Genomic DNA, 16,649 nt, shown 5'->3' with positions numbered 1-16,649 from the left:
CCATGCCCGAAGCAGGATTCGAACCTGCGACCGTAGCAGCATCGCTGTTCCGGACTGAAGCGCACAGAACCGCTCGGCCACAGCGGCCGGCTACGCATCAAGAAATGACCAACGTAAGTGAGGAGTTAGCGTGTTCTCTAAAAATAAAGACAAGACCGATGCGAATGTTGATAGGGTTCAAGAGAAACAACGGGAGTTCCCAGAATACCTTGTGGGCCGCAAGTCGGCAATCGCAAATAAACTGGCAACGAGATCGCAGTTGGCGAGTACTGACTGCAGTAGGATTAGAGAAGTTTTTACGGACGTTTAAGGGGAACAAACAGGGACTGTCGAATGTATCCTGCCAGTGGCGAAGCCGAACGGACAATGTATAGCGTGCATGAAACACCAGACGAGCGTTGTAACACTGCGATAGGCAGAGCAGCTGACGGACGAAGTTCGTGAAAACTCTGTAGTAATCTTCGTAGTGTCGAAGGATACTCAGCCCGTAAGTGTGGACAGTACATGTGAGCTCGTTATTACGGAAAGGCGGGACTCCGCAGTTGCTCAGAATGAGGTTAAGGCAGGCGAGATGGTGATTCACGCAAAAGAGCGTAACGGGGGTGGAAAATAAAGTGCGAGAGGAACCTTCGCCGGAGGGGGCGTGCATGCAGACGGCTGCGAAGCCTCACTCTCAAAGTGTGGCCACTGTGAAACATCGAAAATGTGTTACGACACTACAGAAAACAGTGGCGCTGACGGACGAAATCCGAATCGGTTACACGGAAATCTTCGATGCTCTGAGTCTGCCCGCAGACGGCTACAACAACTTGCGAAACATGCAACCTTGGACGGCCTGAAGCCACATATTCGAGTTTGAGCTCCACCCATGTTTGATATCAAAACATTCTCCTGACTTGTACGCTGTTTTGCGATGTGCAGAAAAAGACGACAAGCAATGGGGAGCGGAAATACAAAGCATCGAGATCATGAAAGATGCGTAGACGCTGTTCCTGCAAGAACGACCGCTGCCGTCATAAGAAGGCGTCATATCCAAGGTGTGAGAGGTTCAGAAATAGGAGAAACAAACTTGACACTAAGTAGAAAGTCAGTCATAGGCTCTGCGACTAAGATGATGACATATACACAGAACTGACTAGTTGGTGACGATAATTTAGAGAGTGAAAGCTGTGCTGTAAGCTGTCGCCAGCACACCGGTCAGTAAAGACGTAGCAAGAAGACAGATAGTAGGCGCTGGATCAAGCACGCTATTAGGAGAGAAGCCAAAGACAGACTCACAAGCAACAAACCGCCAACGCCCTCTCGACCGCAACTATTTAGATCGCCGTTGCTGACTGGAGGGCTTAGTCTCTCAGTCACCAGGTCCGTCATTAGCTCAGTCACTCAGTCTGTGACGGATTCATTCACTGTCACTCGCATTCTAGTTTGGCATGTGTCAGCACATTGCGACCAGATTAGTGAACATAGCAGGACTTGTACTTTACCCATAGCGATACTATGTAATAGCCAGTATACCGATATTTTCTGCAGGAGGACTATCACAGAAGAGCTCGTACCACAACACATGGACTCTGTTAAAGATAATTAGCTTCCTGTTCATATAAATAAAGAACCCTGTTAATACATGTGTGCATCTGTGTTCTAGAGAGAGGATAGTGGCCACCAAACAACGTCCTCTCCCTTGATTCGTATGGTGTAAGACCCTACAGTGGCGATGAAGACGCTACAAAAGCTGGAAATATGACTTAAATATGTGTGGTTTTCTAACTTTTTTCTCTTGCTGCAGGTAGATGTTTCAAAGCCCAGAAACAGGTGCATGACGCCGGCCGGAGTGGCCGCGCGGTTAAAGGCGCTTCAGTCTGGAACCGCACGACCGCTACGGTCGCAGGTTCGAATCCTGTCGCATGGATGTGTGTGATGTCCTTAGGTTAGTTAGGTTTCAGTAGTTCTAAGTTCTAGGGGACTTATGACCACAGCAGTTGAGTCCCATAGTGCTCAGAGCCATTTGAAAGGTGCACGACGGTAAGGAGCATGTATGGACAGAGACATGTTTTCTAGATGGTAGGCGGTAGGGGTAGGTTTCTTTCCTGTTAAGTATTCGTTCAAATGGCTCTGAGCACTGTGGGACTTAACATCTGAGGTCATTAGTCCCCTAGAACTTAGAACTACTTAAATCGAACTAACCTAAGGACATCACATACATCCATGCCCGAGGCAAGATTCGGACCTGCGACCGTAGTGGTCGCGCGGTTCCAGACTGAAGCGCCTAGAACAGCTCGGTCACACCAGCCGGCAAGTGTTCGTTTCTGGTAATATGTTTGCTGCGACAGAGGCAGAGATATGTACAAAACAGACAAATGCTATCAGAGAGTGAGGATGCTGCTCAACACTGTTAGTATGCTTGTACGGGAGGTTCAAAAAGTCTCTCCGCAGTGCCGTATGACTGTTAGCCGCGCGTGCAGTATGCCGCAGTGAATATACCGAAATGAAACTCAGTGAAATACAAGTTATTAATTTATTGAATATTCATTTTTACTTACAAATTTTCACATTAAATGTTGGAAGTGTCCCCCCTGTTGTTGAATACACAATGGATTTACAATACTCCACATACGAGAATTTTGCGAGTTCATGTACCTGGATTAATGAAACCACGCCTCATCAGAGAAAAACGTTTCATTAAGAATATCCCTTCCATTTTGTTGAACGTAATTTTTGAACCATTGACAATAATGCGGTCTCTTGCCATGATCAGTATTTTTCAGTTCTTGCACGACTGTCACTTTGTATGGGAAAAGTTCTAATTTTTTCCTTACAGCTGCGTGAGGCGTTCCGACACCAACATCGATTTCCTGGGTGAGTTTTCTTACTGACTTGTTCGGACTCATGGGCACTTTATCGGAAATATCGAGTAGTTTATCCTAAGACAAAACGCTAGGACGACCACTTCTCGGTGCATCTGTCACTGAACCCGTACTTCGAAATTTGTTAATCAAATCTCGCACAGTATCGCGATGTGGGAGTGTTGTCTCCGAGAAAACTGAATTGAATGTTCGACGAAACTAAAACTACGTATTTACCGCCAACTTTGAACACTTGTTCGACTAAAAACACACGTTCTTCAATGGTTACTATTTAAATAGTGACAAAAACGAAACAAACAAACAAAGGAACTAAACTTAAACGTTCACGTCAACACGTAACGACACACACCAGCGATACTACTGACGTTGGCTGAGATAAACGAAACAGTGGAATGTTAGGAGAGTCCACTTGAAGGGAAGTTACCCAGGCAGGCGAACAATCATACGGCACACCCGGCTAACAATCATACGGCACTGTGAAGAGACTTTTTGAACACCCCGTAGTAAAAGTGCGTTAGAATAGCTGCGTTTTGAGACACAGAGCGTACAAATGTTTGTCGAAGGTAAGAAAATATAGTGGTTCGAGTCACAAATTGTTCAAGGGAAAGGAACAATTGCGAATTAGATTTGATGTAAATACTGTTCCCAGTGACATTTAATTACAATGAAAAGTGGTTTCCCCAAACTGTAGTGATGAGCTGCAAGATGAAATTCTGTTTGTCGTTGGATTAAGTGGTAGAGTGTGTGGCTGAGTATTCCCTTCAACGAAGAGGAAGAACAGTGAGACATTGGTCGATTCATGCCGTTTCAAGGCATAGTAGGAGACTTAATGATGATCTTTGGGTTCCCACTAATGGAGACTGCCAGAGAAAGATGCTCTTCTACACTCATGCTCATAAATTAAGGATAATGCTGATACATGGCGAAACAGCGCTCTGGTGGGCGGTTTGCTGGTTTAAATCACCTCGGGGTATGACCATGCAGTAAATTTGACCTGCGGTCATCGCACGTTGGCGCTGGCAGCAGTCCACATACGCAGAGGTGTGTTGGTGCATGTCAGAGTATGGTGCAGCGAGTAAGTGTGAAGACGTTTTCAGACGTGCTAATGGTGGCTGTGTGATGAAAATGGCTCAAAGAACACATATTGATGACGTTATGAGCGGTAGAATACTTGGGCGACTGGAGGTTGGTCAAACACAACATGTCGCAGCACGGGCTCTCTGTGTGCCACAAAGTATGATCTCAAGATTACGGCAACGATTCCAGCAGACAGGAAACGTGTCCAGGCGCTACAGTACTGGACGTCCACAGTGTACAACACCACAAGAAGACCGTTATCTCACCATCAGTGCCCACAGATGACCACGGAGTACTAAAAGTAACCTTGCTTGGGACCTTACCGCAGCCACTGGAACAGTTGTCTCCAGACACACAGTCTACAGACGACTGAACAGACATGGTTTATTCGCCCAGGGAACTGCAAGGTGGATTCCACTGACTCCTAGTCACTGGAAAGCCCGTAAAACTTGGTGTCAAGAACACAGTACACGGTCATAGGAACAGTGGTCATAGGTTATGTTCACGGACGAGTCCAGGTATGGTCTGAAGAGTGATTCTCGCCGGGTTTTCATCTGGCGTGAACCAGGAACCAGATACCAACCCATAAATGTCCTAGAGAGGGACCTGTATGGAGGTCGTGATTCGATTATGTGGGGTGGGGTTATGATTGGTGCACGTCCACCGTTCCATGTCTTTTACAGAGGAACTGTAACAGGTCATGTGTATCGAGACGTCGTTTTGAACCAGTATGTCCGCCTTTTCAGGGGTGCAGTGGGTCCCACCTTCCTCCTGATGGATGATAAACCACGGCCGCACCGAGCTGTCATCGTGGAGGAGTACCTTGAAACAGAAGATATCAGGCGAATGGAGTGGCCTGCCTGTTCTCCAGACCTAAGCCCCATCGAGCACGTCTGGGATGCTCTCGGTCGACGCATCGCTGCACGTCTTCAAACCCGTACGACACTTCAGGAGCTCCGACAGGCACTGGTGCAAGAATGGGAGGCTATACCCCAGCAGCTGCTCGACCACCTAATCCAGAGTATGCCAACCCGTTGTGCGGCTTGTGTACGTGTACGTGTGCATATCCCATATTGATGTCGGAGTACATGCGCAGAAAACAGTGGCGTTTTGTAGCACATGTGTTTCAGGACAGTTTTCTCAACTTATCACCAATACCGTGGACTTACAGATCTGTGTCGTGTGTGTTCCCTATGTGCCTATGCTATTAGCGTGTGTGGCACCACATTCTGCAATTATCCTTAATTTATGAGCGTGAGTGTAGTAGTTCGTAATTAGGTTGGGCTATAGTAGTGTTGTGTCGGCTAATGTGAGAGTCAGGAAGGACATAAACAATGAAGAATAGAAGTTACGATGGCCGGTGGCAGAAATCCAAAATCATCTGTACAAAACTCTTTCTAATTAGCAGGAAAGTTTGTATCTAAAAAGAAAATAAACGTAACTTATTGTGCCTGTGCCTCATGTGCAATTACGTTGGCACACTATTACTACTTGCAGAACGCAGACTACATATCGTCTTCCTATTGCTCAGTAATCCTACTCTTGAGGTCTGTGACCGATCTGGGCCGACCAACGATGGCCGGCTGGTTAAATCAGCGCCGACAGGGGGCACTAAACTCTGTCTTCCTGGAGGTGTGGCGCTGCCCGCTCTCTCCATTGGCGCGCGGGCCAGTGCGTTCTTGATATCGTTTCGCGGCGCTGCGCTGGTCAGTGTGTAGTCGATGCTTTAGGACTGCACAAGTAGTGCGGAAGTTCATTTTGCGCTTCGCCTTGCCTCAGAAAGCGATATTGAAGTGTTTCATTAATATCGAGGGCCCTAAAATTCTCGATATGTTGTAGAGGTTATTTGAGATTATTTTGTGGAAGTATTTAGCGGAGAGGCTATTTACGATGATTTTGTGGATGTAATTTGCTGAGATGTTACTGAAACTTGTTTCGCTCCAGTTGGTTGAGGATGATATCATAGATTGCTTATAAGCATAGTTAATCTATTAGGCACAGTAAATGTATTAAGGGCAAAACACCCCACTTGGCAATGAAACTCCATAAAGATTCAAATGCTGACCGAAGTGGCCGTGCGGTTCTAGGCGCTGCAATCTGGAACCGCGAGACTGCTATGGTCGCAGGTTCGAATCCTGCCTTGGGCATGGATGTGTGTGATGTCCTTAGGTTAGTTAGGTTTAACTAGTTCTAAGTTATAGGGAACTAATGACCTCAGAGGTTGAGTCCCATAGTGCTCAGAGCCATTTGAACCAAAGATTCAAATCTTTTACTTCAGCTGCCGTGATGTATGGGTAATGCCAAAGTACGTTATTGATAAACAGCTGATGACTGGATAAAGAGGTGGAACAAGGTACTAGAGTTTGTCGAGGTAATGACAACTGTTTAGAAAGATACTGTGTATAGTGCTTCAGCAAAAGACAATTCAGCGTACATTTTTGTACTGTCTGCCATGGGGTTCCCCTAAATGGCAGGCAGCACCGCATAACAGCCACGCTATGAGGGAAACAAACCAACAGCCAAACAGGGGAAGACATCAGGTAAACACGCCGAAGATTCCAGTCGATTAATAGGAATCTTTCCTTGCAGAGGTCGCCACGACATATCCGGCCACAGATTCCTATGCCGGGTTTCCGGGTTTCTATTGGCTCCAGCTCACTATATGGGCCCGGCCGCTCGAAGGCAGACCAGTCTTCGTCCGCTGCTAATGACAACCGCTGTAGCAGAGTCTCCGAGAAGATATCACCGAAGCTGCTGTACTGCACCGCCGATCGAAGTACCAGCCGACCGAGAGGAACCACATCTCCGGCTAGATCGACGGACGTCTACATCTATTGTACAGCCAGATATTGTATTGTAGAAGAAGTTACGTTCAATAAACTGTTGGAGAATACAATTTTAGTTTTAGAATTCAGATTCATGGCCACTTATTTCCCTATTGCAGTAGCGAATTGAGTGTACATTACGGATCCAGTGATGAGATCCTCCTTATTTTCAAAGTGCGGTGTGTTGTATGATGGATTGTGTATCTGAGATAGAGTGACTCTTTTTCTACTGGTGTGACGAAAGCTTCAGTGGACTTGAGATGCTGATGCTTTGACAGCAACGTTTCGTTCGTTCTAGCTTTTGTATGGATAGTTCATGGCTGTCTGTGAATTTCTATGTTGAAGTTTGGAAGTCCACTGAAAGAATTGACTTTTTGTGACCATTCTGTGTTTGGCCTGTACTGTTACGTGTCCATCTTGTACTGGTCACGGCCATTGTTTTACTCTCTATCTTACTCTTACGTTCTCGGGAACTTCTTTCTCTCTTGTTACGCTGTGTATAAGTTACATACTAACAAACAAGTTATGCAATGTATATTGTGATTGTGGGTAAAGAGACTGTGTTTATAGAGTCTGGATGATGTATCTCACGTTACTTGTAGCCGGTATGCTAGAGACGCCTTTGTAACAGAGTCGGTCAATGATACGCAAATTTCTGAAGCGCAGATTTTTTCTCAAGTTATCTGCTGTGCCTTTTTGCTTATGCGTGTTGTACACCCAAACATCGTGATCACTGGAGCACTGCGCATTGGTATATCACCAACCCACCGACAACGTGCGGACGTTACAGAGCGTGTGACCAATGCACGTAAAGCAGTCCGAAGGACGGCGGGTGTATTTGAAAGACTGCGTGATCTCGGCTAATACGGTCCATATCTCAACTTTTTTTTTCTGTACGCAGCATAACAGAAATTTTTTCTAGTTTTGACCAATACTACCTCCTGAGTTGTTGTTGTTATTGTGGTCTTCAGCCGAAAGACTGGTTCGATGCAGCTCTCCATCTCCTATATCCTGTGCAAGCCTCTTCATCTCCGAGTAACTGGTTCAAATGGCTCTGAGCACTATGGGACTCAACTGCTGAGGTCATTAGTCCCCTAGAACTTAGAACTAGTTAAACCTAACTAACCTAAGGACATCACAAACATCCATGCCCGAGGCAGGATTCGAACCTGCGACCGTAGTGGTCTTGCGGTTCCAGACTGCAGCGCCTTTAACCGCATGGCCACTTCGGCCGGCTCTCCGAGTAACTACTACAACTTACATCTTTCTGTATCTGCTTAGTGTATTCATCTCTTGGCCTCGCCGTACGATTTTTACCCTCCACACTTCCCTCCAATACTAAATTGATGATAGTTTGATGCTCAGAACGTGTCCTGCTACCGATCCCTTCTTCTAGTCAAGTTGCGCCACAAATTCCTCTTTAATTCTGTTCATTACCTCCTTCTTAGTTACGTGATTTACCCATCTAATCTTCAGAATTCTTCTGTAGGATCACTTTTGAAAAGCTGCTAATCTCTTCTTGTCTAAACTGTTCATCGTCCATGTTTCACTTCCATCGTAGCTACACTCCATAAAAATACTTTCAGAAAAGACTTCCTGACACTTAAATCTATACTCGATGATAGCAAATTTCTCTTCCTCAGAAACGCCTTTCTTCCCATTGCCAGTTTACATTTTATATCCTCTCTACTTCGACCATCATTAGTTATTTTGCTGCCCAAATAACAAAACTCATCTATTTCTATAAGTGTCTTATTTCCTAATCTAATTCCCCAGCGTCACCTGATTTAGTTCGACTACATTCCACTATCCTCGTTTCGCTTTTGTTTATATTCATCTTATATCCTCCTTCCAAGACACTGTCCATTCCGTTCAACTGAAGACACTGTCCATTCCGTTCAACTGTTCTTCCAAGTCCTTTGCTATCTCTCACCGAATTACAATGTCATCGGCAAAACTCAGGGTTCTTCTCCCACGATTTTAATTCCTACTTCAAATTTTTCTTTTGTTTCCTTTACTGCTTGCTCAATATACAGATTGAATAAAATAGACGCGCGGAGTGGCCGCGCGGTTTGAGGCGCCATGTCACGGACTGCGGGGCCCCTCCCGCCGGAGGTTCGAGTCCTCCCTCGGGTATGGGTGTGTGTGTTGTTCTCAGCATAAGTTACTTTAAGTAGTGTGTAAGTCTAGGGACCGATGACCTCAGCAGTTTGCTCCCTTAAGAATTCACAGATTTTAATAACATCGAGGACAGGCTACAACTCTGTCTCACTCACTTCTCAACCACTGCTTCCCTTTCGGGCCCCTAGACTCTTTTAACTGTTATCTGCTTTCAGTACACATGTAAATAGCCTTTCGTTCCTCGTATTTGAAAGAGAGTATTCCAGTCGACACCGTCAAAAGCCTTCTCTAAGTCTACAATTGCTGTAAACGTAGGTTTACCTTTCCTTAACCTAGCTTCTAAGATACGTCGTAGGGTCAGTATTTCCTCGCTTGTTCGAACAGTTCTAAGGAATCCAAACTGATCTTCCTCGAAGTTGGCTGATACTAGTTTTTCCACCGTGACTTATTAAAATGGTAGTTCGGTAATTCCCACAGCTGTCAACACCTGCTTTCTTTGGAATTGGAATCATTATATTCTTCTTGAAGTCTGAGGGTATTTCGCCTGCCTCATACCTCCTGGGTAGTGACACTTCATATTTAAGCATGTTGTATATGTTAGACTGTGGTTGTATACAAGGTATCCTCAGCCGCAAGCCATCAGGGGCTCACGGAGTACACATGTAGACGCAGAAGGACGAATATGGCACTTTTTTATTTTCAAACACACCATATGCATAACTTATTTGTTTTACTCCGACGCTCAGCGGTTTCCAAATATCCCCCGTGTCCAGTCATTATCATATATATGAAATATATCAACGCCTGTTTGCAGCTAGGGTGTCTATTTAATTATCATTTCATTTCTAGCAAAGCTGCATGGTCATCCACGGTATGTGTTCTTTCGGGAACAGATACTACCGTCATATATAGTTAAAATATGGCTTCCCGGCCATTGACCTTCTTGTGTGAACGCACACGCTATGCCCGAACTCGTACGGGACTTGGTAGATTAATCTGCCACGAGTAATGAGTATGCTGGGCAAACATCTATTAGGCGCACTACGAATGTAGTGGTGTGGACATGTTGGGAATGTGGATCTCACGGGGAGCGTGCAAGGGATAAGTCCCTGCAGACGCACTATCCTCTGTGCCCTCGGTGGCTCAGATGGATAGAGCGTCTGCCATGTAAGCAGGAGATCCCGGGTTCGAGTCCCGGTCGGGGCACACATTTTCAACATGTCCCCAGTGAAATATATCAACGCCTGTTTGCAGCTAGGGTGTCTATTTAACTATCATTTCATTTCTAGCAAAGCTGCACGGTCATCTACGGTATGTGTTCTTTCGGGAACAGATACTACCGTCATATATAACTATCATATATCGCTGTCAAAATTTCGGAAGGTCAGGAGATGTAGAGACATATCTTTATTTCATTCATGAAATTTGTAAGGATGTATCTTTCCTAGTGACGGAAAAGAGACGTGACATATGCGGCCGGCTTCCTCTGGCGCGCTCTTATCGAACCGCAGTCGTAACGCATTCTTCGGCCGTTGACGTGTGCAGTCACGCGGTGGACTGGGTGCTTGGAGCTATCGCCAGCGGCGCAGCCGGTATTTCTGGCGACAGCTGCGGAGGTCTGGCGCGTCACGTAAACCCGCGTGACGCCGGCGAGTGTACCAGCAGGGCTTCCGCTTGCATAACGCGCCTGGGGGCCCGGTTTAAAAATACGGCGCGCGTCGCCCCGTGGGTGATTACGCAGCTGGGCGGCCAGAATGGGCGGTAAGCGATGAATGGGCGACGCGACTGGGCGGCGGGAGGGCGAGCTGCCGCACAGTGGTTGCTCGCTGCGGACTCCCGCTTTGCTTCCGGTAGGCATTCGGTACGGATCCGTACTGTCGTCTAGAGAACGAAATACGAGCTCACTGAGTGATTGGGGACATCTTTGCGGATGGAACTCAGCACATCGTTCTTAATGATGCAAAACTGACAAATATAGGCTAAACGAACGTACGTATTAGGCCAATGAAAGACAGCGAACGAAGACCAATGATTTCGTCTGCCGAGATTTGATTAGTGTATGCGGGCTGTAAATGGGAGCCAACGAAGCGGTTGGCCTTGGTTTCAGTTCGGTCTGTTGGCGGTAACATCAAAGCTGTCATGGCGGGTTGGCTTTGGGTCCCATTTCCTGTACTGTGTTTATCATAAGAATAAACCTGATGTAAACAAACACAAACGCAGTTAATGTGTCAGCAGCCGTAGCTCTCGGTCACTGATGGTGTTCCGCTCTTGAAAGTAGGTCCAACTTATGTATTAGACGTTTTATTACTGTGTCACTGTAAATGAAACTTTAAGGCAGCCATAAACGTTTTTCTTAATCATACCGGGTGATCAAAAAGTCAGTATAAATTTGAAAACTTAATAAACCACGGAATAATGTAGATAGAGAGGTAAAAATTTACACACATGCTTGGAATGACATGGGGTTTTATTAGAACCAATAAAAAAAGACAAAGTATTGCTAGACGCGTGAAAGATCTCTTGCGCGCGTCGTTTGGTGATGATCGTGTGCTCAGCCGCCACTTTCGTCATGCTTGGCCTCCCGGGTCCTCCAGACCTCAGTCCGTGCGATTATTGGCTTTGGGGTTGCCTGAAGTCGCAAGTGTATCGTGATCGACCAACATCTCTTGGGATGCTGAAAGGCAACATCCGACGCCAATGCCTCACCGTAGCTCCGGACATGCTTTACAGTACTGTTCACAACATTATTCCTCGACTGCAGCTATTGTTGAGGAATGATAGTGGACGTATTGAGCATTTCCTGTAAAGAACATCTTCTTTGCTGTGTCTTACTTTGTTATGCTAATTATTGCTATTCTGATCAGATGAAGCGCCATCTGTCGGACATTTTTTGAACTTGTGTATTTTTTTGGTTCTAATAAAACCCCATGTCATTCCAAGCATGTGTGTCAATTTGTACCTCTCTATCTACATTATTCCGTGATTTATTCAGTTTTCAAATTTATACTGACTTTCTGATCACCCGGTACTTTGGCTATGTAATTTTTGGTTCAAAAATCGTGTAGAGTCACAGTCTCTGTAAGCGCTACTTCTGCTCTGATTGTCTCACTGTTCATACGCAGGTACCGCGGAAATGCTTCCTGTTTCGTAGTGAAACACGTGCCCGGAATACCGTTAAACGCTAGAAACAAGTAGTTCTTAAAGTTTTTTACAACTTTACAGAGAAAAATGAGCTTTGACGTTTGTTAAAAAACATGATGTACTAAATGGAAGGAACATAGTTGTAATTGTAATTGTGGCGTAGTAGGTAGCGACTTCTCGAGGTAACCAAAGGGGCTGGTTGGCTGCGGTTCGAAACCCGCTATAATCTGTAATTTCTTTGTTCCGTTTCAATACCTAAATCATTTAAGTATGAAATTTATCAATATGTGGTAATTAACCCATACTTAACCATCATTTTTTCAAGAAAAATTCACGTCCTCTGGTTTGTAATTACGTATCACACGCACAATTGTGGTTTTCATTGCAAATACACATTCTCACTTATCGATATATTATAAAAGATTGTTACAGATCTTGAAGTTAAGAAAACATAACACAATTAAATTTTTTGGAGGTAAATGAAAAATCAAATACTCTTCTTTTAATATGCCCACTGTTTTACAGGACAGATGTGGTCTCACACAAGCAAGAGTGATAAGCGTCGTAGAAACACTGAAAACAATTTTCGCGGTGTCGAGCACACTGTACAAATGCTGTATTTTTACAGTTGTCACCATAACAATGCAATGTGAACCCAATAGAATTGATCTGGAGCCAAGTTAAGGGATTTGTCGCGAGAATAACGAGACTTTTAAGCTGCCAAACTTACTGGAACTAATGTAAGACGTCACAGCCGAACAATGGCGAAATGCAGGACAGCACGTCATAAAAGAGGAGGAGAAGGAAACGTGGACTTTTTGGTGGCTTGGAATTTTGTTGTTGATCGCCTCGTTATCGGCCTAGCAGTACTGAAATGTACCGGTTTCCTCGGAGTCCAATATGGAAGAACTTCAGGGATTATAAGACGACTGACTGTAATGCCTTTAGTGACTTCAATATTTGACTACATGGTGAAATCCCAGCAGTGCAAAACAAATGGTTCAAATGGCTCTGAGCACTATAGGACTTCATTGCTGAGGTCATCAGTCAGCTAGAACTTAGAATTACTTAAACCTAACTAACCTAAGGACAGCACACACATCCATGCCCGAGGCAGGGTTCGAACCTGCGACCGTAGCGGCCGTGCGGTTCCAGACTGTAGCGGCTAGAACCTCTCGGCCACTCCGGCCGGCCCCAGCAGTGCAATTTTACGCCACACATAGCTCATGCAGAAAAATTTCCCTTGTTAAAGTCACAAATTTTCATCACTCTCGTTTTTAATTACATTACTATGTTACCTAAGATTGCCGCGCGTAGTGACCGTGCGGTCAAAGGCGCCATGTCTCTAATCCTGCGGCCCCTCACGCCGGACATTCCAGTCCTCCCTCGGGCATGGGTGTAAGTGTTGTCTTAAGCATTAAGTTAGTTTAAGTAGTGTGTGAGTCTAGGGACCGATGACCTCAGCAGTTTGGTCTCTTAGGAATTTACACACGTTTTTTACCTAAGATTGAGAACATGTTTTCCTTCAGATCACTTAAGAGGCGTATCGCCTAGTTTTACCATTTTTTCCTTCTATTCAAAAATTAAATGAGATTTACGTCATTACTACATCTGTTCATATCACGGCAGGTTAGTTGGACCAGGTGGCTGGTCAGTGTTTTCCATGTTAATGGCGCCAGTAAAGTTGTTGTCCTGTACTATCGCTGAGTCGATAAAGTCGCAACGCAAAGCATAAAACTATATTCGAGACAGATTGGCTTCTGCTCCACGTGAAACAAAATTCAGCAAATGCGGAACAACACTTAGTGTAATGTTTACATAAGGTTTATTCTTATTACGAACGGAGTATAGTGGCGGATCGAATCTACGTTGGTTCAGTAGCGGTTTTTACTGTGTCTGTTGGTGTGGATTTCTTGTGTTTAGAAATACTGGAGTATCGAGTTGAATACGGAGACAGCATTAATGCTGATAGGACTTTATCGTGAACTGGAGGCTACGAACTACAATTAGAGAAACAAAGTGAAAATATTAGACACTTGGACGGAAAAAAAGTAAGCTGATGGAAAGTAATGTGCTCGATGTAAAGAAGAACACGGAGCTTTTATTGGCAGTTTTCCGTAGAGAACGACAAAGAGAAACAAATAAATCTGGTAGTGGCGCTGATGAAATCTACAGATCAACAATGTTTGCTATTAGCAATTGGGCTTCCTGCAGGATAAACGGCAGTGAAAAAAATTATAGCTATAAAAACAGTGAACACATAGGTAATGGAAAACAAACTTCAGGTACAATCTCGCAGGAGAGCAGATTTGATATTTTCGAAGTGTACATTAACTTGGAATATGAATCTCCAGCAGCTGAATATCTCAGAGCGACCACGAATCTTTCTGTAGCAGGTACAGCTCTGCTAAACAGAAGGTTTAAATTTGGGAATTTTAGGGCCTACACAATTCCATAACAATTCGAAATCTGGAGGTTTCATCCGGAAAAAATTATGAAATAGCCGAGATTCCAATACAGCATTACGGCCAGACACTGAAAAGTCCCACCACACTCCACCCCAGCTTTTAAAATAAAGGTCGACCACGAGCGTCTTCTCCTTTTTCTTCCGACGGTCAGCTTCATGCAATAAAGCAAGTGCCGCGCATGCGACCACTGATGAATCCTCTTCTGCCACTACATCGACCGGTATGGCTGTCAGTTATCACAGATAGTTGCGATTCTACGTGGCCGAATCCTTTGGCCTCAACCCACACGTACTGTGAGAACGAGAGGCTGTCGTTTGTTGGACTTTGTTGGCCTAGTGTGTAGGCGGCTTGAAGTCAATTTCAGGAGCACTCCAAGAGTGAGTTACACGTCCGCTAGTATTTGTAGTTTATTTCAACTATGTTGTGGATAAACTTGCAGAAGACGGCCGTATTCTGAAATACCACCGGCAACTTGCAACGAAGCTCCGTAATAGTCAAATAAATTCAGTTGTCAATACTACGGTCGCAGATCAGAACGTGGTACAACTGAGAGTGATTATCAGGAAACGTTAATTTAAATCGTGAAATCATCAAGGGGCCTCACTTAAGTGTTTATCGCTGGAGGGTATGGACAACTTAATGTAACACCGATGTTAATACCTGAATCATAGACTTTGATCTGTTAATAACATACTTTTATTGATCCATGAATAACACATGACCATTATACTTTTCTGATATTGAGTAATAACAAAAATCAACGAAAAAATTATTTCGAAGAAACAGACGAGGGTCGCTACGAAAATATTGTTGTACAATACTGGCTGAATTAATGTTCAGTTACTTTCAGACCCAGCAATTTAATTCAGCCGTGGTATCTCCAAAATATTCAAGAAAACACAAAACCACTATGAAAATTAGAAGCAAATGATCATATCTAGCATAATCTCAAAGTAATTAGTCATCATTCCAAAGTCGATATATGAGTCATACTTAAATAAAATGTAGCATGACAGGAGCTGAAGGACGTACGAAAACAGTTGCGTGAAGCGCATGTTACGGAAAGAGATTAACGAACACTAAGTCATAGAAACGAAACTCTGTAGCTTCAAGCAGCTGGAATTCCTGTCATCGCGTGCTTGCTGCGTCTGCAGTGAATCTACGAGGTGTCGCCACACGCTGTGCTACTGTTAGCTAGCGCGAAGCAGACAGTTGCGGCTGCGGCCACGGGATGCACTCATGTTCCCAGACGCAATCGCCAGAAATTTATCCGAGTTCCGAGAACAGCAAAAATCAAACTTCAGCGATCTGTCCTAAGGTCGAAATCTAAATCTGCTTATCGAAATCGCGGCGGTCCTGTGAGTAGCGTCCAGAGCGAAGTCTCACAGAGCCTGCCTCCTTCCCAAAGTCTCTCCCCTCCAAACCTCGCTGTCTCCGCTCGGAGCACTGTATTTGGCTAACCAGCGAAAACGCCTAAGTGTCCCTCCAATGAGAGGCTGTCTCCCACCAACAATTTAGATACCAGAAAGCCAATCATAAACGTGCTTTTATGTCCGACAAAGGCCCGAAACCACGTTCTCACAGCAAGGAAGTTATTGTCAATTTAGGTATTTTTCGTACTACCCTTCCACACGGAAAACTGTAGTGGAAGTTTTCTCAGGCGCAGTTGCGGCATTGTATTAAGTACAGAGGGCTGTCTAGGTGCTTTGAACCAGTGGCCGCCCAGACTCTCTGTGGCAGGTTAGGAGCTTAAGACGCTTCCACCTCTCTCCATATTCCTAAGCCTTCCGTTTCGTATTGCCTGAACTGGACGATCAAACCTACCGTCCATCAGAACGGTTTTGTCCTGACCCAGACCCGGCCTAGGCTGGCAGGGGCCTGTGGTGTCACCGCCAGACACCACACTTGCTAGGTGGTAGCCTTTAAATCGGCCGCGGTCCATTAGTATACGCCGGAGCCGCGTGTCGCCACTGTCAGTGATAGCAGACCGAGCGCCACCATACGGCAGGTCTAGAGAGACGTCCTGGCACTCGCCCCAGTTGTACAGCCGACTTCGCTAGCGAAGCTACACTGACCATTACGCTCTCATTTGCCGAGACGATAGTTAGCATAGCCTTCAGCTAAGTCATTTGCTACGACCTAGCAAGGCGCCA

General features: G+C 45.1%; 1 non-coding gene across 1 annotated transcript; it reads left to right on the top strand.

Moving 5' to 3' along the window:
* Positions 1–10,018: 10,018 nt before the first annotated feature.
* On the top strand, positions 10,019–10,093 carry Trnat-ugu (transfer RNA threonine (anticodon UGU)). Its single transcript has one exon. It is a non-coding gene; the product is annotated as a tRNA-Thr (tRNA).
* Positions 10,094–16,649: the final 6,556 nt, after the last annotated feature.

This window comes from Schistocerca nitens, chromosome 7, assembly GCF_023898315.1.
Source record: "Schistocerca nitens isolate TAMUIC-IGC-003100 chromosome 7, iqSchNite1.1, whole genome shotgun sequence".
Lineage (NCBI taxonomy): Eukaryota > Metazoa > Arthropoda > Insecta > Orthoptera > Acrididae > Schistocerca > Schistocerca nitens.
This window is presented reverse-complemented; position numbering and strand designations above follow the sequence as displayed.